Source organism: Chiroxiphia lanceolata, chromosome 23 (assembly GCF_009829145.1).
Source record: "Chiroxiphia lanceolata isolate bChiLan1 chromosome 23, bChiLan1.pri, whole genome shotgun sequence".
Taxonomy (NCBI): Eukaryota; Metazoa; Chordata; class Aves; order Passeriformes; family Pipridae; genus Chiroxiphia; species Chiroxiphia lanceolata.
The window spans coordinates 3,201,381-3,226,251 of NC_045659.1; the positions used below are offsets into that span (position 1 = coordinate 3,201,381).

Consider the following 24,871-nt stretch of genomic DNA (forward strand, 5'->3'; position numbering starts at 1 on the left):
AAGCTGTTCCCAGCACGCATGACTGAGCAGTGTCAGGACACAGACCGATGGGCAACATAATAAACATCAGGAGCTTTGCCTCACTCCTGCTGCAAACAGCTCATAATCATGAGCTTCCAAAGCCACTGCAGCTTGAAACCTCCTCTCTGATGCTATTAAGATGCTAATAATTGTGAGTCTTGTCCAGCTCTTGCAGCCACAAGCCTCTCTCAGATGCTCCAAGCGTGCTAATAACCGTGTGCCTCAATAGCTGCTGCTGAGTAGAACTCTGCCCTGTGATGTTGTAAATCGACTAATAATGATGCTCAGCTGCTCCTCAGCAAAAGAACAGCCTGGAGAAAGAGCATGGATCTCTAGGAAAGAGTACAGGCTTAGGGAGAAAGGGTAGGGGCCTTGGAAAGAGCACAGACCCAGAGACAGGGAGGTGAATCCCCAGGACAGACTTCAGCAGCACCCAAGGCTATGATCTCCATCTCTTCCTCCTGGCCAAAGACCCTTCCAAAAAATAAAAGCCTCTCTGGGGGAGAATACATTGAATAAACCCCATCTATCTATGGGATATCATCTTCCAAACTTCCTGGATGCCTCGTTCCTGTCTCCTCCCTGCTGTGTAGTGGAGCCTTCACTTAATTTTCACTCCTCTCTGGAGTTACCTGAACATCCACGGGCAGAGAGCACCAGGCCAGAAACAGGCTCATCCAAAGCATCACTGGGACTTCCCTCCAGCTTCAGCCTCAAATGACATTTGCTTTTTGTTACCTCCACCAGCTCTAATCTCCCTGCTTTTCCCAGCTGCTCCATAATCCAAGAGAAGCACCCCTATGCCAAGCCATCAGGACACACAGCTTAATACCCTCCAAATTTAGAGCTGGACGTTGGTCCACTGGCATAACTTTTAAACATTCAGCAACTGCTCTGTATCAGGAAACTGCTCCACAGATACCCCTAAAACTCTTTTGCATCTACTGGGAATTCCCTTTAGATTTGAAAGGGAGGGAATAGCTGCTGTCAGTGCACTGCCCTCGCCATTTCTGCCTCTCCAGGAAAACTTCACAGGGGCTACGACTCTTGCAGGTAAAATTCACAGGGTGATAAATGTGCCCCAATGGTTTCAGGCTCATTCCACAAAATGGCTCGGGTTCCTTACACAGAAATCTGGGGATCTGAGGTGCCCAGGAGAGCAATTCTCAAAATATCAGACTCAAGTCTTGGGTACCCAGTGTGCTGGAACACAAACCCTGCTCATCCCTCTGCAGAAAATGCAGTGACCATGGTAAATTACAGGCAAAGCCCTGAAAGTAGGTCCCACCAGCCTCCATTTCTGCAGCAGAGCAGTGGGGAAAGGACCAAGGAAATAAAGAAGAATGTGTCACCCACCCGAGCTCTCCAAACCTTGCAGGTCAGTGCTTCAACCACCTCACTAAACTTCCTGCTAAAGTTGTGGGGAAAGAAAGATGGAATTCATATTGGAGTGGAATTCCCACATTTTCAGTGGAAAAGATGGATTCAGTGCAGAGCACAGCTCCCTGATGTGCTGCCTGTGGCAAAGGGGAAACCTGGGCTCTGATCCCTGCTTCAAGGACAATATATTCTGCATTAAAGAGCCAGCAATTAAAATGCACAGCCAGTCCTCAAAGCTGCAATCTCATTATAAATAGTCACTGAAATAAAACAATTCACCAGTCAAATCATTCCTACAACCACTGGAGGAGGCAGGGAGGTGAATACCCACCCCAAGACCTTGCCTCTGTCAATACTCAGCTATTCATGCAAAGCAGAACAGCACTAATGCAGGCTGGAATTCAGCACACATTCCTGCAGCCTGGATGGGGTTCAAATTTCCTGGAGGTAGGGAGGTAACCGAGCCGGGGTGTTCCACATCTGAGGTGACCACAGGAGCCTCTGAGACACACCATGAAAAGAAGCTGCTGCTGCTGCCTCCCACTCCTCCTTCCCCTGGTTAATCCCAGCCTTTTAAGCTCTGCATTTTCACAGAATCACAGGGAATGGTTTGGGTTGGAAGGGACCTTAAAGATCATCCTGTTCCAACCCCTGCCATGGGCAGGGACACCTTCCACTAGCCCAGGTTGCTCCAACCTGGCCTTGGACACTTCCAGGGTTGGGGCAGCCACAGCTTCTCTGGCAACCTGTGCCAGGGCCTCCCCACCCTCCCAGGGAAGAATTTCTTCCCATTATCTAATTCCTGATATCCCATCTGGTTAGAGTGCTGATAACAGCAAGGTTGTGGGTTTATCCCTGTATTCATTCACTTAAGAGCTGGACTTGATGATCCTTGTGGGTCCCTCCCAACTCAGAATATTCTGTGATTCTATAATCTAAAATCAAACCCTAATATCTCATCTAAACCTACTCTCTTTCAGTTTGAAGCCATTCCCTCTTGCCCCATCCCTGCCCTATTTTGCTTTGAGAAAGCTCAAGGCAAATATATTATGTTTAGCACAAGGAAAAACATTTTGTGAGGGTAAAACATTTCCTTTTGGAGGGGGGGGAATGGAAGATTTCTCTCCATTAACTTTCTGATTCTCCCACTGATCTCCCTTACTCCCTCCCCCCCTAAAAATAGCCCATTATTCACACCACCCAGGAACAGATTAATCCCACTGAAGTCAAGGGTAGCTCTAAGACTTCTGAAAACTTGGTTCACTTCTAATTTAGGCACCAATGAATTCAGCAGATTAACAGGTGTCAACATATTCATGCCCAGGGCTTAATCAAAGCAAAAGGCATTTGGGTCCAGATTTCAGCAGGAGCAGAACAAAGCTGGGATGGTTATTCCATGAGCACACACGTTATTCACTGGTTCACAAGCCATATTATCCTGTTATCTCCACCCATATGTGTTATTCCCTGTGCTGCATATGTGCACTCAATATTTAATCTTGCAATGGCACTTGGGGACATCGATTAGACACGTGTTATATCTTTTAGAACACAGAGGAGGAGAGAAAATGAAGGATATCCACATACACAGAGGTGTTTCAAACCCCCAGAGGTAAAGCCCTTCACCTTTGTGCACAGAGCTCCTGAGAGTCTTAAGCACTCTCCTACCACATCTTCACGGTGGGAATTTTACCTGGGATGTGCAACACCTCTCACTTCCACAGCATTAATTTCTGCCCATAGGCAAGATCCTCAGAAGTGCCATAAAATATGCACTTACCTCATTCCTGCTGTCTAATCATAATTTCAAGAGAATGAGGTAACCAAGCTCACCACCAATAAATTTATCATCATTGTCCAACCCAAGTTTCCTCCTTTTTTCTTTCTCTTTTCATTATTAAATTAAACCTGTTCCCACCTCTGCTCTCCTGTTAATGCATTTATGGCACTTTGAATAACGATGCCCTGGGTGGGAGGCTGTCTGAATTCCACCTTGAATTCCAAATATCCTGCTGGAAAGAGCACTAACTCGAGATGAGGTGCCTGCAGCCACTTCCCAGTTCCCAAAAGAAAGGACATGTCCCACTGTGTGCAGTGCAGAGACTTCTGGAAACTTCTCCACAAGGCACCTTCCTGACATAGGTCAGGGGGGTTGAAGTCTCCCAGCTGTGCTTTTTCCACCCTTTATTTCTAAGCTCAGGCAACCAGGCTGAGACACCTTAGGAACAGGAACAGCTGAGTCATCTTCACAGCCCCTTAAAAATCAAGATTTTTATCGACTTTTGCGTTTCTGAGCATTTTGGGAAAGCCTCAGAACTGCAGAACACCCGTGGGTTTGACAACAAGACTCTGCTATTGCTTGGGGCTTGCAAAACATGGGTAAACAAGTCCCCTGATCCCAACATTAAGACATAATTTCTGATTAACAAGTTGAAGGTTCCTTTGGCTTCCTCTCATCCTGTTGCTATAAATTCCTGCCCAAATTTCTCAGGAGGGGTGGAACTTGAATCCATTCAGATGTACCCATGCAGCAATAAATAAAATAATAATTAACAGGTTACTCAGATAAAGGCTTTCCATCTTCCAGCAGAGGAAAATATTAGTTAATTAATCATCAAGTTGGCATTAACTTATCTTTTGGCACCTACAACAAAATGTAAATCTGAAACGAGTAAGGGGGTGGGTGGCGTGTGGAAACAAAGGAATGAGAAGCCAACAATAGTTTTGGAAATGGATGACAAAATCCAAATGTTCTGCCTCACTGCTGCTAAATTAAGAGCTGTGTTATCAGTGCAAAGATTAAAAAAAGAGAGATTTCCCTCTGAACCTGAAGCCACACTCCAGGGCTGCCCAGGACACGACAGCAGCACTGGAGACAAGAGGATTCACTCACCCTGAAAATGAGTGGGACTAAAAAAGGATCTGCTCAGTTCTTGATTTCCCCAGACACGGTTCTATGGAGCAAAAGAAGAAAGAAGGGTGTTAATTCCTCCAACCCACCTTTGCCTTCAGCCCTTTTTGCCCCAAATGCCCTTTTGCACACCAAGTGTAAAAGCTCACTGGTGAGATCCTGCCTTTAGGTGAACACCGTTCTGGGAATTCTTTTCATGTGAAAAGGATGAGAAAAATTATTTCCCACCTTCCACCAGAGCTGCTGAACAGAGATGAAAGATCCTCAGATGGAACTGCCTTCTCTCCAATTGGTTTTTTTGGCTTCCTTTGAGTAAAACTCGCTTTTTCGGGGAGAGGCCAGTTCCACAAACACGTGCATAATGCTCAATGTATGCACCAATTAATGCTTTGTGAAACACAGTTAAAATTAAAACCATTACAGCTGGCACTTCTACCCCAAATCCAGATGAGAGGCAGCAAGGGAAATGATTACACACGTTTCTTCCTAAACTCCAATTAATAAACATTTGCTTCAGTTTCATGACAAATGTTTTGCAACCACCTGTGGGTGTTTATTTGATCAAAGGAACTGCATTCCTTCCTGCCCAGGCACAGGCAGATCCCTGCCTGGTAAAGGAGGCAGAGGATGGGTGTGCTCCTTGCTCCTCCAAAAAGCCATTTTACTGCCAAATTAATTGGGAATCAGGGAAGGGAGAAAGACTCCTTTGAACTATCTTTGCTTCTGCCTTTAATTCAATATATTCTAACTAGAATTAGCCTTCCAGGAGTCTCTCTTATCACCCAAGACTCTCTGGAGTCTCTAAACCCAGTGCTGGCAGAAGGGATGGAGGCACCTGACACAGGGCAGCTCCAGAAATCAATGTGTTCCACAAAACCAGGTTCAGTCCCCAAAAATCAATGTATTTCTAATCGATGAGCCTCTTCAGGCACAGCACAGAGCCCAACAGCTTCTCAGAGAGCCCCTACAACCCACCCAAAGGCAAACCCTGACCCTTCCACAGGCCTTTCTGCCACCAAAACCAGACGAAACCCAACAATTCGGCACCGAGCACACAAAAGCCACCAACACCTGGTCTCAGCTGCACCCAAGTCCATCCAGAGGCTGCAGTTTTTACCCCCAACAAGCCCAGCCACGACCACTCACAAATCACCAGCAAAGGGACGTAAAACACCCCCGGCTCTCTGAAGAAAAAGAAGACGCGTTTTTAGACGTCGGGTGGTTTCGTGGTTGTTTTTCTTTTTTCTCCCCCCTGAATCTTCTACTCATTATTTTCATTTCAAGAACCAAGTCAGATTTTTTTCCTTCTCTCTTTTTTTTTTTTTCTGTTATTTTTTTTTCTGTTATTTTTTTCCGTTATTTTTTTTTCTGTTTTTTTTTTTTTTTCTGTTATTTTCTTTTTCTGGTTTTTTTTTTTTTTCTGTTATTTTTTTTTTCCTGGTTATTTGACGAGCTTCAGATCTGTGAGTGGTTCTGCAAGCCAAAACACGCTCCCTCTTCATTCATAACACCGAGGCTGCTCGGCGTTAAACAGCCGATTATCATGAATGAAGTGGGTGTAACTTCCTTGAAATCCTCCAAAGACCTGTCAAAGCAGAGCTACTGCAGCTCAGCTTTCTCTCCTCGAAGCGCCCAGCTCGTCAGGTTAATTGTTCCACGGCTGCTCCCCAAATGGGCTCTCCCTGCCTTCAAAGCACGAGGAGGTTTCGTTTTCCGAGGAGGGAAAGGGGAGTGGAGCCTCGGGATGAGGGTGGAAAGTGGGGCTCTGCCTCAGCCATCGAATTCAGATTTTCTTTTGGAACCTAAATTTGGCCTCGTCCATTTAAAAGTGTGGCAGACAAAACCTCACAAATCAAAGCCCTGGCCTGTTTTGATGGATAATCAAGAGTCTCTGGCTCTTCTTCCAAGAGGAAACATTTAACCCTAAAGGGAAGAGGACTGATTTTATGGTAATGCCCTGGCCAGGGACTTGATAAATTTAAATCTGACTCCAGGTCTGCCATCCTCCACCCCTTTTCCAACTTTTCGGGTTATCACTCTAAAACATGCCGATTTTAGCAAACTGTGATGGCCTTGGAGCCCAAAGACTGAAAAACCACACTAATAAATAAACATAAATTCAATCCGTGCCTATGAACTTGTTTAATAGAAAGATCTTTCCTTTAAAATGACCATTACCTCGAAAAAAAAGACCTGCAGGATCCCAGCTATTCATCTTATCCCACTTCAGGACACCAACGGATGGATCTTGGCCAGCAATAAGTTGTGATCACACCACTGGCTTTGGTGGACCCTCCAAGTATTTGATCCATGTCTGACTTCTGGACTTTTACAGCCTGGCAAGTTAGAGATGGCTGCAGAAAACCCACTGAGGAAAAACAAAACCCCAGGGACTAACACACTTAACAAGGGTCAGTCTCAGGAAACACTGGGAAAAGTGGCAGCAGCGAAAACTATTAAATGGTTTTGTATTTCAACTCAGATTTTCTGCTAAATCTCATTCTCTCGCCCACAACCCAAACAACAACAACAACAAATCTTGACGGCAGTTTCACAACAACAGTTTTTACACATCCTTTAGCAGCTCTAACGCTAACAAAGGCTGGTGCTTTGAGGGGAAAAAAAAAATATAAATATTTGTCCAGCGTTTTGGAAATCTCAAAACCGGCAACACGCTGCAGCCAATTCCAGAGCCAGCACTGCTTCCCACCTGCTCCTGATTCCTTTATCACAAAGGGGGGATGCCAACCTGGGAGCATCCACATTTGGCTGGATGCTGTCCTGGAGGTGCCCACAGCACCACCTTCCAAAAATCCACCTCTCTTCCTGGCTTATCAGCGACCGGGAATCACAAGCCCACGTCCCCCAGGGATTATTCTGCTCCCGTTAAAAGCCAGCAAGAATTTTGACACTGGTTGAAAAAGCCAGCGAGAGCTGGCTGCCACACCAGCAGATCTGACAGGTTGCATTTTCATTCTCATTACTATTATGGGCATGAGGATTCATTTCTATTTATCTTTAGCTGGCATTCAGTCCTGGATTTCAACTGCATCTGTGGCTGCATTGCTGTGAAATGTATCACTGCTATGACTCACACTGCAAAGGACACGTTTGTAAGCTGACCCACCATTGACAAAATCCTCTCTTTCTTCGTTTGTAGGAGGCGAGATGAGGCATAGGTTCCTTGTCTGATTCATTTCCTGGGGAAATTTTTACTCTCTGCATCTTTTTCAGCCCTTATTCAGTCAGCAAGTAGTGAAGTGATTAATACCAAATCCACGCTTGACACAGAGTGGAAGGATTCATTCAAATTCTTTTAAAATCAGCGCTTAATTAATTGCTTAGAAAAACAACCCATTGCCAAAAACGTGGGGGGTTGTTTTTTGGCTTTTTTTTTTTGCCTTTTTTTTTTTCCCTTTTCTTTTTTTTTTTTTTTTCCAGTTGAGAAAGCTTTTTTTCAGTTGAGAAACTAATTACAGGCAACGGCACACAGCAAAATGCATGAAGGACAAAATCTGGCACCTTTTGAAAAAATCAGCCCCTCGGAAAGGAAGAATTAGGAACCTGGACAGAGCTCCAGGCAGCTAATTCACTTACATCCAGCTCTGGTCCCGTATCCCAGCACTGCAGAAATCCTGGGAGAGCTGAGTTATCTAAAGCCTCACACAAACGCAGACAATGATCAGCAAATTAAAACTGCCAGAAATAAAAGATAAGCCGAAGAGAGCCCTGTGGAAACTGCTGCAAGTTTCTTGACAATCTTTATCTACCTGATTATTCACATCAAGACAGTACTAACCAAGTCCAGATCGGGATGGGGTTGGGAACAATCCCTGGGGCTTGGAAGGCTGTGCAGAACTTGGCACTCAGGATCAGGCTTATTTCTCCATCCTATCGGGGTGGGCAGTGTGAGCCTACAGAATTCGGGAGAAAAATGAGCGTGTCCTTTCCCTTCATTTCTTCTCCCTCTCTCTCTGTCTCCACATTCTTCTCCTCTCGCCTTTTTCACTGCGAGCACTGAATGATGGGATTTTTGACATCAGAGGAAAGTCATCCCTTCTCCACTCCCCCAGCTCCTGGCTGCTTCCTCCTTAGACACGTCTGTCGTTTGCATACTATATCCCCACTCAAAGCACGGGATCAGCTGATCCGACCACGGCATCATCCAACTAAGCATCCTAAATCCTGCCCAAAGTAGACCAGACTGGCTGGTTCGCTCGCCCTGCCAGCCTGCCCCCAGCGAGCCTTTAAAGCACATTCTGTGGCTGCTACAAAGCTGGCACCGACTATAGCAAAGTCATTGTTTAGTCAAGGTAAAGTGACCTCTATTTACTCAGACAACTCGGCTGCCTACAGGGAATAACTGGCTCGCAGATAAGTGAAAATGCGCTGGGAAAGTTTCCCTCTGGCTGGGCCGGGGCTTGCGACAATCAGCTAAATGTTCGGGCAGTTCATGCCCTCTCTCCTGCAGTTTCTTCAGCCCTTTGATTTATTATCTGCAGCCAGACAGCAAATGACCCCGAGTCTGCGGTGAGCCAAAGACAGATGAGACTTGTTCAACTAAGTGTATTTTTCTGATCCCAATAAATACTCCGTTAATTATCACGGGCTGCCAGGCACCTGCCATAAGTTGTTTATTCGCGTATTAAAGGATGGCTTTAACCAAATCGGGTCTTTTTGCTGCTCGTTTCCCCCCCTCAAATAACTGCGGGGCGAGTTAATTCTCGCTGCAGGAGAGGGGATGCTGAGCAGGGGAGGGTCAGGACGGGGCTGGTGGGACCCGAGCATCACCCCAGGACCGCCTCTGCCGTGACTCAGCCGGGCTCTGAGTCACGGAGCTTCTCCCGCTTCCCCCTTTCTCCGGGGGGCGGAGGTCGGAATTTCCTGCTGGCCCGTTGTCCTTGTAAATCACAACTTCCTGCTGCAGCAAACGCTGCTGGGAGGTCAGCGAGTGGTTGAGCTGGAGCTGCTGCCCAGTTCCACCTGCTCTGGAGGAGTTCCCGCTGTCCCAGGCACTGTCCTCTTGCTCCACATCTTAGTTCGATTTGCCCTGGCACCTTCAGAGACCTGACAACATGCCTGGAGCTCCATACTCTCCATCCAGCAACCCAGTTCTCCTCTTACAAACACGTGAACTGATCCAACCCCGGTGGTTTCTCTGCCTTCCTTCAAGGCAGCACCATAAATGAGAAGGGAAGCCCTAAACACACCTGTATGGCATCACTTATTGCTGTGAATCTCAAGGTGAAACCCAAGACATTTGGTGGAGGTTCTGGGATAAATCCAACCCTGTAAAAGTCTTCCCAGCTGTCCTTCCAAAGAGTTGGACTTCATTACAGTGGCAGCTGGAAAGATTTCGCTATCACCAAAGAATCAACAACACACACAAGATCTGTGCCATGTTAACCCTGAGAAAAGCCATGAATAATTAGGAAGGGAAGGAAACATTTTAGCCTGGGGAAGGTTGCCTTGCAGAGCAGATCCAACCTATTCCCTCGTCAAAATCAGTGCTTGGAGTAAGAAACTGAATGGTGGGAAGGAAAAGAGGGATGCTGGCAGAGATGGTGCTGAGCAGAATTCCTGGTCATACTCCAGGGATGGAGTGACAGAACTAATTTTAATTTACACCAAAAACATGTGCAGAGTGAAAAATGAGCTCAGCACACCGTGACAGACAGCACTGATTTACTCCCAGGCTCACCTGGTACACAGCCACCTTGTACAGTCTTAATCACTTTGGAATAACTCTTAAATACCACACAGTGACAAATAATATTACACAACAACATTAACAGCACCTTCCACAATGGGATTATAATCCCTTCAGCTATGCTGGTATAGTTACATGACTTGCCATAAAGTGGGTGGGACTTTTCAACCTCTCTCTCTCTCTATTTTCATTCATGCACCTTTACACTGCTTTCATTTCATCCCTTCTAGGATGAAGATTATTGGGAAAAGAATCCCAATATTCACACAAAGGCCCATGCAGGGAGATCCCCACTCCAGACCAGGCCTGCTAAAAACATTTATGACACTGATACTGAAAGGGGACTTTCTGGACAGTCAACCCAGAATGGATTTTGACACATTCTTTTAAAAAGTATGTTTTTTGAGAGAGATCAAATGGTTCTAACTTGACTTTCCCATCTTATCTGAAAGATGATGGCTCTTGGAGCATCTTTTGGAGCATAGCATATCTAGGCATCAAAGACTTCTGTAAAAATTCTCCTGGGAGGCTTTTCTGCCTACAGAGAGAGGTATAACCACATACAATGACAAGGAAATTAAAACTAAGCAGCTTTTGACCAAAAGCAAGACACTCATTTTTATCAGCCCCTGGAAGCGCTTCTGAAGGACAGTGGGTGGGTTTCCATCACTCAATGTCTCCAAATCAAGGCTAGACTATTTTTTTTCTCTAGACAGATGCAGTTCAGACAGGGAAGTCCTTTGACCAGCATTGCCCAGGAGGTCAGGGCAGACCCTGCTGAGGGTCCTGGCTGCCTCCAGCACCTCCCCAGCCTGCCCAGTTCCCCTCCCGCCTGCCCAGCGCTGCTCTCGCAGCACAAGCCTTGTTGTTCACAGTCAGGCTGTTTCCCCACGGATGACCAGACCTGACCCTGCTTAGATTACAAAAGTTAAAGGGTTCAGAAGTGAGGAAAAACAGGAAATCCAAACAGTGAAAATCTCAGCAATAACGTTTCCTAACAAAGACCTTCAGATCTCACTCTCGGCCAACAGCTGTCTTGGTGACGTCCAAAAGGGACCATGTTTAGAGTGGTGAAGACTGTCTTTCTGCCATTTATTTTTACCCTGTTTATTTTTTCTATACTGTGACATTTTCCTCCTTTTTTAAAGCCTTTGTCATAAATGAGGGCACTAGTCCAGGCCTAAGAAAACATACATGAACACACGTCCCCTGTGCGAGCTTCGATCCCATGGGCTCGTAGGATGGAATTCTCCCTACAGAAACCCAGACCTGTGCACCACTTCAACCCCCCTCTGGGCCCACAGAGGCCGCAGAGCCTTTTTATTCCAAAACATCTGGAAGGAGATGACCCGGAGCTTAATTTATTGCACCACAAAAGTCTGGGGCTGCAGAGCAACTCAAGACATGATCCTGCGAGGGAAGCGAAAAAACTGAGAGAGGGAGGAGAGCTCAGTTTTGAAGGAAAATATCATGTTTGTTTGTTTTTGCTGCTTCTGCATTTTAAACCTCGCCCAAATATCCTGACCTAATATCATGTACAAGCATGGCAGTGATACTGGGATGCTCTGTGGGCCAAATCTGTGGGTGGCATAAATTGGCGTCGCTCCTGTGCCATTGGGTCATCAGTGAAGACCTTGTCCTAGTTCTTTGCAGAGAGCGCTGCGGGAATTTTGGGAGGCCGAAGAGGCGTTTTGAAGGTCTGCTTGGTTTGCGTTCAAATTTCAAATTTCATCCGCCCGTTTTTTCGGAGGTGAAATTTGCCTTTTCCTCCCCGGCAGGGCAGGTTTTTTGCCATTACACTGCCATCTAGTGCTGCGAGCTCGCAAGGCAAAAAGAGCCGCCACGGGTCGGATGGGTGACCAACAGCGGGTGCCCGAGCCCGGCCCTGAAAGGGAAGGGGAGGGGGGCCCAGAAGCAAATTAAATTCAATTCGACGAATAGAATTGCAAAATGCACGCCCAGTGGTGGCCCTCAACCACCGATGGTGGGACACAGGATAACAAAAGGGGTTGCCCAGGAGCTCATCCATTATCCAGCTGTTCTCCATGGTAGGGGACATTCAGGATGTGCAAATTTGACACCACAAGGCTCCAAGCCCACCTGATCCAAGCTGCTCTTGCTCTGCCAATTTATTCCTGCCAAGCAAAGCCTGCACAGAAGTTTTTTCACAAGAACTGTGCCCTTGCAAGGGCCTTAATACCTCTGGCCATGTTTCTCCCAGCTTTACTGGATCCATTCCTCACTGCAACTCCCTCCTGCGTTCAGCTCAGTTGTATCAGAACATCTGGGCCAAATTTATTCTCTTTGTAATGGATTGCAGTGGTTTCCACCATGGGCCTTGGGTCTCTGTCCACAGCCATTACTGTGATCAGCATCCAAGACAGGATTTACTGAGCAAAGACGTCATCTCGCTCACAAAAAATCCTCCTGATACTCCCCACGCTCAAGGCCTGGACAGCAAACTTAAAACTTAACATATGGAGCCGAGACAAAGTGACCTTTTAGGAGTTAAAAACCCCAGTGCTAATGTTTTACTCATCTCTGAGGATATTTGTCCTCAGTGGTATGTGTGTCAGAGGGCGTGAAAGTGAGAGTGTCTTGAGGTTAACAATTGTTCATGCTCATAGTGGATGAATCATATGATAACACCACAGCAACATCCTGTATAATTGTCAGAAGCCTCTATTTCTGGCAGCCTGTCCCTGCTCTGTCTCATGAGCAAATGTTATTTGGGCTTTACTGTATAAAACCAAAAACCAAACAAAACCCTGCAACGGGACACTCTCGTGCAGGCACCAGCCAAAATCACAAGTGCCTAATTGAGCCTTCAGTCCCCCCACTTGAGTGATGAATTGTGTGATGAAGTTAATAGGGCTGAGATGGATGTGGCTGCTCTTCAGCTGATTAGTCCATGAGCAACTCTCCACGTGCGAGGAACAATATTTGTGTTTCCTTAGCCACAACTGAGCCCGGTGGGACAGTCACACACAGAGCTGGGACGAGGCTTGGGAGGCACAGGGTGCTCAGGGATTTGCACCACGGATCACAACATTTATCTCTGCCTGGTTTTTTTTTCTTCTGGATGACTACAAGTCACTCCCCTCCCTCTTTTCTCCCTCCTTTTTGTCTGTTCCAGACCTACAACCCGCAGGCTTTGCTGCTCTTTGAGGACACCCAGCTTGCTTTGCCAACCTAAATGTGGACTTGCTGCTCAAAGATGATCTTTGGGGTCCCTTCCAGGGAAGCACCAGCATGGCAGGCAATGCCAGAGCATCCCAGATGTGGAGCAAACTCCCTGGGATGCAGGAAAAACACCAAGTATCTGCACCTCCCCAGCACAAAAAGGCACCAAATCCCATTTGGATCCCAATGCTGGAGTTTCAAACACATCTCTACCCCCTAAACACCACAGCTGTGGCACCAGGGGCTACACAGACAACATATCTGCATTATACATATTTGTATATATTATATATACATATACTTTAAGTCCTGTAAAACTATGCATTCAAAAATTTCTGAACAAGTGTTTTCTCTCTCATTAAAAATAACTTTTTGGCTTTGAGTGAATAACTCCATTATTATCAGCAGGATTTACTCCTATATAGCTTTGACCACAGCTTTACTATTATGTTTTCATGTATTAAAGAAAAATCCAATATTGATAGAGAAACCTTTAAATCCCTCTCTAGTGAATACATATCACTTTTTTTAAACAGACAGTATTTTGGTGAAGTGGCAAATTCTGTTCAAATGTATTTTTTTTTCTGAAGGAGGAGAGGGACAGGTAGAGGAAAACCTTCCACCAGAGAATTTCAAAGTATGGGTCTGTTTCTTAAAACAGCCAAATTTGAAATGCTTTAAAAAAATTATTTTCTGTTTAACTCTAAAACCAACATATTTCTAAAATGCCACTATATTATTACCATTACTGTTTTCTGTTTTCATTGGAAATACTTTCAGTGTTTTAAGCACTACTTGTAGTAGGAATTTACAGGATATTCCCACTAATAAGAATGAGATTTTTAAAACAATCTGGGGGATTAGCCACACATCTTCCATTAAAACTAAAGCACCCTTGACTGCTTTACAATCCCATGAGATTAACTTGAAGAAAGTCTATTTAAAATTAAGGTAAAAGTGGGCCAATATCAGAGGGTGGGAGCTGAAACCCTTTTCATTGCAGGGGAAGAGGATGGGAATTTCTACATGGGAATTTCTCTGGATTCTGAGTGGAATTAGAATGATTTAATTTTAATTCAAATGATTTAATTTTCTGTCAAAGTAAACAACCAAACAGAAACCAACCGAAAAAAACCCCAAGCAAGCTAAAATCAAACAGGCAAATGAGCACGACAGCAACAGAAAGCAGAGACCCTTTATGAGGTCAGGTTTGCCATTTTGGCTTCAAATCTTTGGATCATTCACTCCTGCCTTTCAAATCCCAAATCTTGATCTCAGCCTGGGTCTAACACAACCCCAAAATCAGACACCACCCCCCTTGGGTTTCAACAAACCGGGACCAGCCAGGCTGAGCATTCCTTGCTCCAAAGTAAGGGGGAAAAAAAAAATCCTGTCAAATAAAAAAAAAAAAAAAAAAAAAAAAAAGAAAAAAAAAAAGAAAGAAAAAAATCTCTTCCCTGCTGCCTCCTCCTCATTTCCTGGCTGCAGCCAGAGCGGAAATAGCTACATTTCCTGAGCAAGGCTGTTCTCAAGGGAACCTCAGCCCGGCTGCAGCAGCAGGGGCTGGAGGCTGGGGCTGGAATGGGGCGGCTCCCTGGATTTCCAGGGGGAGCTGGAATAGCGGCGCTGCGGTGTTCAGGACACCCGGGATGAGGAGGAGACAGGGGAGGCAGGGGAAGTGGGAGGAGATGTAAGGTGAGAATAGAAAAATGTATTTAAAAGGGGGGAAAAAAGGAAAAGAGTGAGAGAGAGAGAGAGACAGAGGGGAGTTATCAGCAGGCAGAGCCTGTTGTGAGACACGGAGTGTTCAGGGAAGTCAGCTGTAAACCCACAGCTCCACATTTTAAAGGGGTCTGCTTTATATTCTCTATATCCTTATTCTATATCCTTAGTCCATATTCTGTATATAGGAAATCTACTTGGTCCCAATTCCTAGGAAGGGGGTGCTCATATATCCTTATTTTCTATCTTTAGTCCATATTCTGTATATAGGGAACACATTGGTCCCAATTCCTTTGAAGAGGGTGTTTATATATCCCTGTTCCATATCCTTAGTCTGTATTCTGTATATAGGGAATCCATTGGTCCCAATTCCTATGAAGGGGGTGCTCATATATTCTTATTCTATATCTTTAGTCCATATTCTCTATATAGGCAATGGATTTGGTCCCCATTCCTTGGAAAGGGTTGCTTATATATCCTTAGCCTATATTCTGTATATAGGGAACCTATTTGGTCCCAATTCCTTCAAAGGGGGTGTTCATATATCCTTATTCTATATCCTTAATCTATATTCCAGATATAGGGAATCCACTTGGTCCCAATTCCTTTGAAGGGGGTGTTTATATATCCCTGTTCCATATCCTTAGTCTATATTCTGTATATAGGGAATGGATTTGGTCCCCATTCCTTGGAAAGGGTTGTTTATATATCCTTAGTCTATATTCTGTATATAGGGAACCTATTTGGTCCCAGTTCCTTCAAAGGGGCTGTTTATATGCCCTTATTCCATGTCCTTAGTCTATATTCTGGATAAAGGGAATCTCTTGGTCTAAATTCCTTCGAAGGGGGTGTTCATATATCCCTGTTCTATATCCTTAATCTATATTCTGGATATAGGGAATCCACTTGGTCCCAAGCCCTTTGCAGGGGTTGTTTTCCTGCAAACCACAGTCACATTCAACAAACAAACAAACAAAAAAAAATAGGCAATTTATAAAGACAACCTGAAGGCTTGGTTGGAGCAGAGTGGGGAGAGATTTAATAGCCCAGAGGGAGGGGGGAAGATGGATGAACACAGATTACTTCTGAGAAACTCTGCAAATAGGTGGAGCAATTCACAATCCAATAAAGCCCACAGGGAAAGCCTCATCCTTCCTTCCCACATTGGAAATCCATTCTTCCTTGGCATCTTGTGGCCAGGCAAGTCTCTAATTATCCAGGAAGGTGTAAAGCCCAAAAGAGCCCAAATACCTTTCAGGTGGTCACCTTGGATTGCTCTGGAAGATAAACAGGATCTGGGGGTTTTTCCACATTATCGTTGCAATGTCCATGGGAAAAGAGGCTGAGAGACAAATTGAATCCTATTCATCTTTTAGCTGTGACCCTCTAAAAGTTGGGTTTCCACTCTCAACTAATTGTTTTGGTGCTTTAGGTCATAAATAAAGAGATACAGGCAGCTCTGGGGGTAAATCCACCAACCTCAAATGAGAGGGAAATGACAGACACCACCTTGGTCAAGAGAACTGGATTTTAGGAGTCAAGAGAAATCTCATTCACAGAGGCAGTTTATGGAAAAATAAATAAAAATTATATATAAATATATATAAGGGCCTAACTCCCACTGTAATTAAATAATAATCTGAAAAAATGGCCATCAGTGACCCAAGGTCACACAGTGAGTCTGTAGCTGTGACCCACGAAATCCTGAGAGCCAGCCTAGTAAAAACCAGGCTTGGACTTGACCTCTGCATCATCCTACAAACAGGATGTCAGCTGATAAAACTGTGCCTCAACCTGACCAATATCTAACCCAATCAATCTGCTGAGCCTTTACATTTTTTCACCCACAAAACATCTTTGCTTTGGTAATTATCAATCACCCTTATGCAGAAAGGTTCCTCCAATTTTTTTATTTTTTTTTTTTTAAACTACTCAATCCTGTGAGAGACAGATGAATTTTAATGATTTAGATTATTAACCTAAAGGTTGATCCAGACTGGGAGGAACAGAATAATTTGTTTAATCATTATTATTATTTATAATTATTTAACATAGGGGAGAAAAATATCACCTTAAATGTCATCGTGATGCTTTTTTAATTGCCTCGGATGAAATTCAGAATAATCATTGCTCGGTAAATGTATACAGATCTAATTTTAAATACCCTAAGATGCTGGATATTTATCTGGAAAATGCAGAGAATGCATATTCATTACTGCATAGGGAGTTGCAAAGACAGAAAAGAATTGATCAACCAGTTATTGAAAATTAATTCTTTTCCCAATTCACAGCTGGGCTGTAATTTGACATGAGGCAGAAAAATAAGCTGAGCCAGGTAATTTTCCTTATTCTTTCTTTCCAGGACTTTAAGATGTGTCCTTTAGGAGGAGGTATGTTTTATGGATGCCTAAGAACAGGCTTTTGTGGGGTTATAATTTGCAATATGTGCGCTGTGGAGTTATCTGCACTTGGAATGGCCACACTGAGGGATGCCCAGCACATGGGGAACTTCAGTCCACGAGGAATGTTGGTACCCAGGCCCACGTGGGGAGTGTAAACACACAGGAAACACGGGAGAATCAGGAGTTTCAAAGGAGTTGTTGTTTTGGTTTGGGTTGGTGTTTGTTGGGGTTTTTTTTGTGTTCCTGTAGCTACTTCAGGGAGATGCACACACACAAAAAAAAAAGAGTTTTGGGGTGGCACAGGTTGCCCAGAGAAGCTGTGGCTGCTCCATCCCTGGAAGTGTCCAAGGGCAGGTTGGAGCAACCTGGGCTAGTGGAAGGTGCCCCTGCCCACGGCAGGGGACTTGGAACAAGATGATCCTTAAGGTCCCTTCCAACCCAAACCATTCCATGATTTCATGAAGGACAGTTCTGTGCAGGTCCAGCACCTCAAGGGAGTGAACTGCATAAAAATGGGATATGGTGATCCATGGGGAGGATCCAGACCTGGGCACCTACAAACACACCACAAACCAACCCGGGGTGAGTTACAACCAAATCCAGTGAGACGGGAACCGGTACCTCCCAGCTCACCCTGGGATCAGCCTGGAATCCCAGTTTTCCAAGGACACCCTGTGGTGCCCAACACCCAGGGGCTGCACATCCATGGCAGCCCTTGGAGCACAGGGAAACCTTCTGCAGGAAATAACAACTCCACAGCTCAAACCAGCCGGGACGAGAGCGGCCAAGGCTCCCAGAGCCCAGTGCCGGGAGAAAAAAAGAAAGCCCAGAAAGCTCCTGGGCTTGCAGGAGCTCCAGCAGGTACATTTTGCCCTGCTCTGCCTCGCTCCTACTTCGTTTTTCCAAAGCCCTTTTGTTTCCTGAGCTGGGTTAGACCGAGGCCTCCCCTGCTTCCCACCCCATCCCCGCTGCTCCCAGCGCGGGGGGACAGGCCCTGCGAGCGCCTGGGCTCGGGGAAACATTTGCATTTGCCTTGGCACAGGTACAGCATTCAGAATTCTTTCAGGCCAGGCCAATTAAAACAAGCTGAAAACTGCTGAGTGAAGCAGTTTCTGCAAGGATCTGCTTACATTCCCCCTCGGAGAAAAGCAGGGGGCCCACTTGCTGTAACTCTCTCCCTCTCTGCACAGCGTGGGGTTTGCCTTTTTTTTTTCCCCTTTTTGCCCTTTTTTCACCCCCTTTTTCTTTTTTTCCCCCTTTTTCTATTTTTTCCCCCTTTTCTTTTTTCCCCCTTTTCTTTTTTTCCCCCTTTTCTTTTTCCCCCCCTTTTTCTTTTTTTTCTCCTTTTTTTTTTTTCCCCACCCTCTTTTTCTTTTTAAGGTGGAATAACTCGTGCCCTCCACACTCTTAAGAGATGGATGGCAGGACTTGGGAATGTGGCTTCGTTTTCAAACCAGAGCCCAGCCTGGAAAAACAAATTGAGGCATGGGAATAAAAAAAAAAACAAGGGGAGGGGGAAAAAAAAAAAAAAAACCAAAAAAAAGAACAAACCACCAACCCCAAAACTGGTAACTCTCCACAGATTAACACACTTCACCTCCTTCACAAACCTTGCATGGTATTTTCTTAAAAAGGAATAAAGCCACATAATTAGCAATCAGTTGAAGCCTAAGGCTTTTCTACCACCACAGAGACTATTCAATGCCTACTGGCTCTGCTAACACACTCTTATTACTCTTGGGTTTCATTTTGGACAGCCTCTTTCAAACCTCAGATGTGTTATAAATGCACACTGACAGGTTAAAAGATACTATTTTTATACCTCTGAGCAAATAAAATGAAGTAAAATTAAAAAGCCCATCCTACTAGTGCTGTTTTATTTTATTTTGATAACCCTCAAGTGCTATGAGAAGGTAAAAGGTTGTAGGAAGGATGTCTTGGAGGGTCCCAGGGAAGGAAGGACATGTATTCCAAAGGGTCAGGTTTCTGCACAGACACCTTTATCCTTGGGAAAAAAACCCTGTTAATGGCAGTGCCCTTCCCTCTGCTGCTCTTCCAAACACCTGCATGCCAGGACAACCACAGAGAAAACACCTGCAAATGCCCCTGCAACAATTTGGGGGGGGAAAAAATGGGCTAATCCAGCAGAACAAACCACAGCACATGGATTTGCATTTGTTTTCATCCCTGAGAATGAGGCTGTGTCACTCTCAGGCTCAGGCTGAGTTGATGTGAAACACGTATTGCATGTGAAATTTGAATTCTTTTGGAGCTGCTCTGGATTTCAAACCACCACAGGAGCCAGGAGGATCTGAATCAAAAATTTCTTTCCTCTGGAAAGGATTTCACCTGGACAAACAAAGCACCCTCCCCCAACAGCTCCCATCAGTGCCTCAGCACCCAGAGCTGCTTCAGGACAACTAGAAATCATAACTCACACATGATCTGCTCACCTAATTGTCATGGCATTACTAATATGCTAATGAGAGGCACTGAAGAAACAAAACAGGTGGCAGCTGGAGTAAACAGCAAAGCTCTGAGACAACAGAAATACCAGATTTCTTAGATCATCCCTGGGAGAAGACAATTCTTTTCTCTCTGCTTTCAGAGCCCTGTTCTAGGAACAAGCTGGCCCGAGGGACCAGGAAACTGGGACACCATGACTATTCTGGATCAAAACCCTTTTCTTTTTCAAAGGCTGCCAGGGTGCCCTCTCCAGTGACCTCAAGCAGCTCAACTTGTCACCTGCTACACAGGTGACTACGAAGGCCATTTATGGATTTAATTAGGGCAGACAAAGAAGAGACATCATCAATCCCTGAAGTACATGGAACATGCCAGGAGCATCCTGTGATCCCAGCTCTGACTGTACAGAGAATGTGGGATTATTGATCTTTAAAAGTGGGAGCAGGTCCCCAACTTTAATAGACAGCAGTGTCTGATGTTCACGTGGCAACTTTTATGTTGGACTGTCCTGAAGTACTTGAAAGGACACAGGGCTGTAAACCTCTCCTTCCTGTCCTGCTCCACCTCTCCTCTCAAATAACAACTCCCATCCCTCTTATCCAAAAGCAATAATGTCTTTTATCTGTTAGAAATCTCCCTTGCTTTCTTTCCTTCACTGAGGAGACTCATTTAGTCTCCATTTGGATTCACTTTTCCACAGAAAAAGCACACAGCAAGCACATGAAAATATCCTCCGTGCAGAGATCTCCTCTCAAGGTGTAGGCAAGGACTGGATTGCACAGGTGATGGTCAGTGGAAATCCAGGTACCATAGAAAAGAATATAAAGGAAATCTTTGCAGCTGAGGTATCTTGGTGGATCCAGGTTCCACCCAGCTGGGACACTTGGCTTTCTAGTGACACTTGCTAAGGGCATCACCCTGTTGGGATTCCCCCAGCTGTGCCCTGCTAGGCAGCCTTTCTTCCTGGTCTTCAGTGGGGGGAGGAGGGAAAAAAGGAGGGGAAAAAATGAAAAAGGGGATCAGGAAACACTCACTTGGTCACGTCCTGAGCAATTCCCAAGATGCGAGTGAGCCCAGGCTTCCTGCTGTCCCCTCAAATATGTTATTTTCCACTCCCACCTTTCTCCCTCCTACTTATCTCCCTCCCCCCCTTGCCTTCTGAGCCTGACTGAGTCAACCAGTGCAGATTAGATGCCAAGCAATGCAGTCTCTGCACAGAGATTCAACTCCCACAGACAGACTGGAGAGATAAAAGCAGTCTAGTCAAACACTGTCCAGAGCCAGCGCGGGCAGAGCCGAGCTCCCAGTGCCTCTCACGGGGTGACGCCTTGAACTGGTGACACTCCAGCAACTGAACTGCGAGTCCTGGGGGCATAAACACTCCTTCCTGGTGCCTGTGCTTAAGTACAGACGAAATGGGTCCCCATTTTCCGAAATATCCGCGCTCTGGAGATAAGACTGACTGATGGGAACCCTTTTTCAGGCATCAAAGACCCGCTGCTCGGAGGTGCAACGACACGGCCACCGCCCACCCGCGGCAGTGCTCGTCAGCCCGCCCTCGTGCTGCTCTCCTGTCAACTCACACACCATTATTTTCCCCTCAAATGAATCAGGGAACATCGTGGCACTCGCTGGGGTAAACAGCTCCGTGGCAAAGTGCTTGTCCCATCTGTGTCCCTGCAGCTGACCCCAGCAGCAGAGGGACAGAAAAGCTTTCCCCGTTCATTTGGTCTGGCTCTGGTTACGCGATAAGAACTGCAGTTGACACAGCAATATAAACATCATTACTGACACACACTGGGTACAGGTCAGGCCACAGTGTCCAGGGGATACTCCATAACAGGAGCTGTCATATTTATCTCTGGCTTCTTCAGAGCCAGTTTGAGTCGTCAGACGGAGCACACAAAAGGACTATTCAGTGCAACCCACGAGCAGAAATAAAACAGATGCGCCGGGGAAGTTTGCAAAGGCCCCGGCACAGAAGGTTGGCAGATCTCCCCTCCAAAAATCAAGGCCTGGGCTCCTTGGCAGCATCAGGAGCCCTGCAGCAGCCCTGGTGCCAGGGGCACTGCTCATGCTGTTTGGATGAAGGACAGTCTGGAGGACAAAGCACTTGGCTTGGCAGTGAACAGGGATGCAGGAACACCACAGATGCAGAACGAAACCAAAGCTCAGAGAACACCAGAGCTTTTAAACACTTCCACCAGGCTTGGCTGGTAAGGTCTATTTTGCTTTTTTTTTCTACTGTTTTGGCAAATTAATTGAGTGGAATGGGAAAGCACATTGCAGCAAAACCTCCCATCTGACCTGCTGGGAGTTTTACTCTGTGTAAAGCACCCGAGGGGTCAAGGTGCAAAGAATGTGTACAGAGGTGAGGTTTCAGAGGCTGCAGTGGGGCACAGAGCAATTCTGAAGCTCCAGTAAAAGGGGATGCAGTAATTCAGGTCTCAGACCAGGGATTGATCTGAGCAAGGTCACTTTTCTATCCAGAAAGCATAAGGAAAGAATCAAATGCTTTAAGTGAGAAAAAAAAAAAAAAAAGCCAGTTTGAAATGAACTTCCTACCTATTTTAAGACCAATCCAAAATGCTTTTTGTTCCTAGCTGGTATTTCAGGAATGAGTACGACCAGAGGCACCTGGTCTGGTTTCACAGACTGAAACGCTTTTGGAAAGGAATCAGACATGATTTGGACAGAAACAACGGAGGCCCAGACACAGAGGCTGCCCTGGGAGAGCGTGTACCAGCTGTCTGCTCAGCCTCAAACCTCTAATCATGTTCTTGGAGGGAAAGCAAGGGGACCTGTTAGGGGTGGCTGAGCCCAGTGCTCGGGGCCAGGCGGTGGAGCCAGCGAGTGTCAGCCCGGCTCCATCGCCCTGGATGGAAAACCCTGGCACCGGGACAACAGCAAATGAGTCTCTGAACAGACAGGGCAGAGGGATTGTAAACAGCAGCACGAGCAAAGATGAAATGTTGGAACTCAGGAGAACAGCAGGAGGAAGCTTGGCAGCGCTCGGATCGGCAAAGCACCTGCTGGCACGGGAAGGAGAGGCCTGGAGTTGGCAGGGAATGGGTCCCACTGCCAGCCAGCAGCAATCAGCTCTGCTCCTCACCAGCCTGGCTCTGCTCAGGCACAGCAGCTCCACGGCCCTGCTCCAGCACTGATGGCTCCAGCCCACAAACACACAGTGCACTGCCTGCCCTGGGGCGGGACGGACAGCACAGGGATCCAGGATAGTGCAGGATGGACAGCACAGGGATCCAGGATAGTGCAGGATGGACAGCACAGGGATCCAGGATAGTGCAGGATGGACAGCACAGGGACCCAGACCAGTTCAGGATGGATAAAGGAGGGGTCTAGACCAGTGCAGGATGGATATCACAGGGACCCAGGATAGTGCAGGACAGATAGCACAGGGATCCAGGCTGGTGCAGGATAGATAGCACAGGGATTCAGGATAGTGCAGGATAGATAAAAGAGGGATCCAGGCTGGTGCAGGATAGATAGCACAGGGATTCAGGATAGTGCAGGGTAGATAAAAGAGGGATCCAGGCTGGTGCAGGATGGATAGCACAGGGATCCAGGCTGGTGGTAATAAGAGCACTGCCTCAAAGCAAAACAAATCCTGGGAAATAAATGTATAAAACTACTCCAGTGCCCTCCTTCAGCTCTTTAAATCTTCAGCTGTGCTCACAAATGACCCAGCAGCACCGAAGAGCTGGCAGACTGCAATGCCTCTCCTCTGCAAATCATTTCTGAGAACCTGCTGATCTCCTTTGCAGTGCACTTAGGCCGTGCATTGTCTCACAGGGCTGAGTGGACACCTCCCCTGGGCTTGCATTCCTCTCAGAGAGGAGCAGGCAATTCACTGAGAGCCCTTGTTGAGAGCACAGTTTGCTTGGGCTCCATGGCAGATCATGTAGGATCACAGAATCCTAAAGGGGTTTGGGTTGGTAGGAACCTTAAAGATCATCTTTTTCCAAGCCCCCTGCCATGGGCAGGGACACCTTCCACTAGCCCAGGTTGCTCCAAGCCCTGTCCATCCTGGCCTTGGACACTTCCAGGGATGGGGCAGCCACAGCTTCTCTGGGCAACCTGTGCCAGAGCCTCCCCACCCTCTAAATTCAATCCATTCCATCAACTCTGAGTGCCACTGACTCAGGTTCTTGTGTTAACACCAAAATTAGGTGAGTGAATCAACCCAGGCTCACACACACAGGGTTCTGACCCCTGCACAGGACCTCTTGTTGCTGCCACTAAGCAGTAAAATGCCAAACATGGCTCATACCAATTCCACCTCTCACTAATATGTTTTGTCAGCTCATCATAACCTTGAAAGAAACCTTTAAGTGCTGGGAGTCATCCTGGGTTCTAATTAGGCTCAGTCAGATTTTGTGGTTTAGTTAAGTTAACCTGGCTCATGCTGCTGCAGCTTTAAACACATGCACTTGAGATCAGTTCTTCCACTCAGGAAAAGATAAGCTCTACAGTTTCCTCCCCTCAGATAAGCTTAAGGAGAAAAGAAAATGAAGTCATGTCCCTGTCACCCAACATTCATGTGGTTTTCTGTCCCGTCTCCACCACAGCTCCTAAATCAGGACATCCCACACAGAGACCCTTCTGTGCTTTACTGTCATCCCAAGTCAGAAATCCAAGCACAGGACTCTTCAAGAGGTGAACCAGAGCGAAAAACAATCCATGGATTTCTGAGCCATCACAAAACGTTTTGATAAGCTGCTGTTCACTGCCACTGTTGCTGTTTGTATTTTCAGAGATGTCACGGCGTTCTCAGCACTTTGCAAACAACAACCCAGAACTCACAGACTTTTCCAAGCAAACTGTAAAATGCAAAACCCCAAAGGCCATGCAAAAAACCCAGAAAATTCCAAACTGACTCAGCCTGCCTGATTACAAAGCACTTTCTGAAACTCCTTTTCATCTCCCTGTAAGAAAAAAATTGATCTGATACCACTTTTTTTAAAATTACTTAAGCCTTACAACTGTGTCATTCCTTTCTGAATTCCAATTGTGCCATTTTGATCACCTTTAAAAGCATCTGCAGGGTCTGATGCTCCT

General features: G+C 46.0%; 1 long non-coding RNA gene across 1 annotated transcript in view; it reads right to left on the reverse strand.

Annotated features, from left to right (window-relative positions):
* LOC116797802 overlaps positions 1–24,871 on the reverse strand; it is a 49,429-nt gene that overhangs the window by 13,196 nt on the left and 11,362 nt on the right. Inside the window, exon 4 of the long non-coding RNA XR_004360753.1 lies at positions 4,295–4,355. This is a non-coding gene — a long non-coding RNA (uncharacterized LOC116797802). The remainder of the gene's footprint in view (positions 1–4,294; positions 4,356–24,871) is intronic.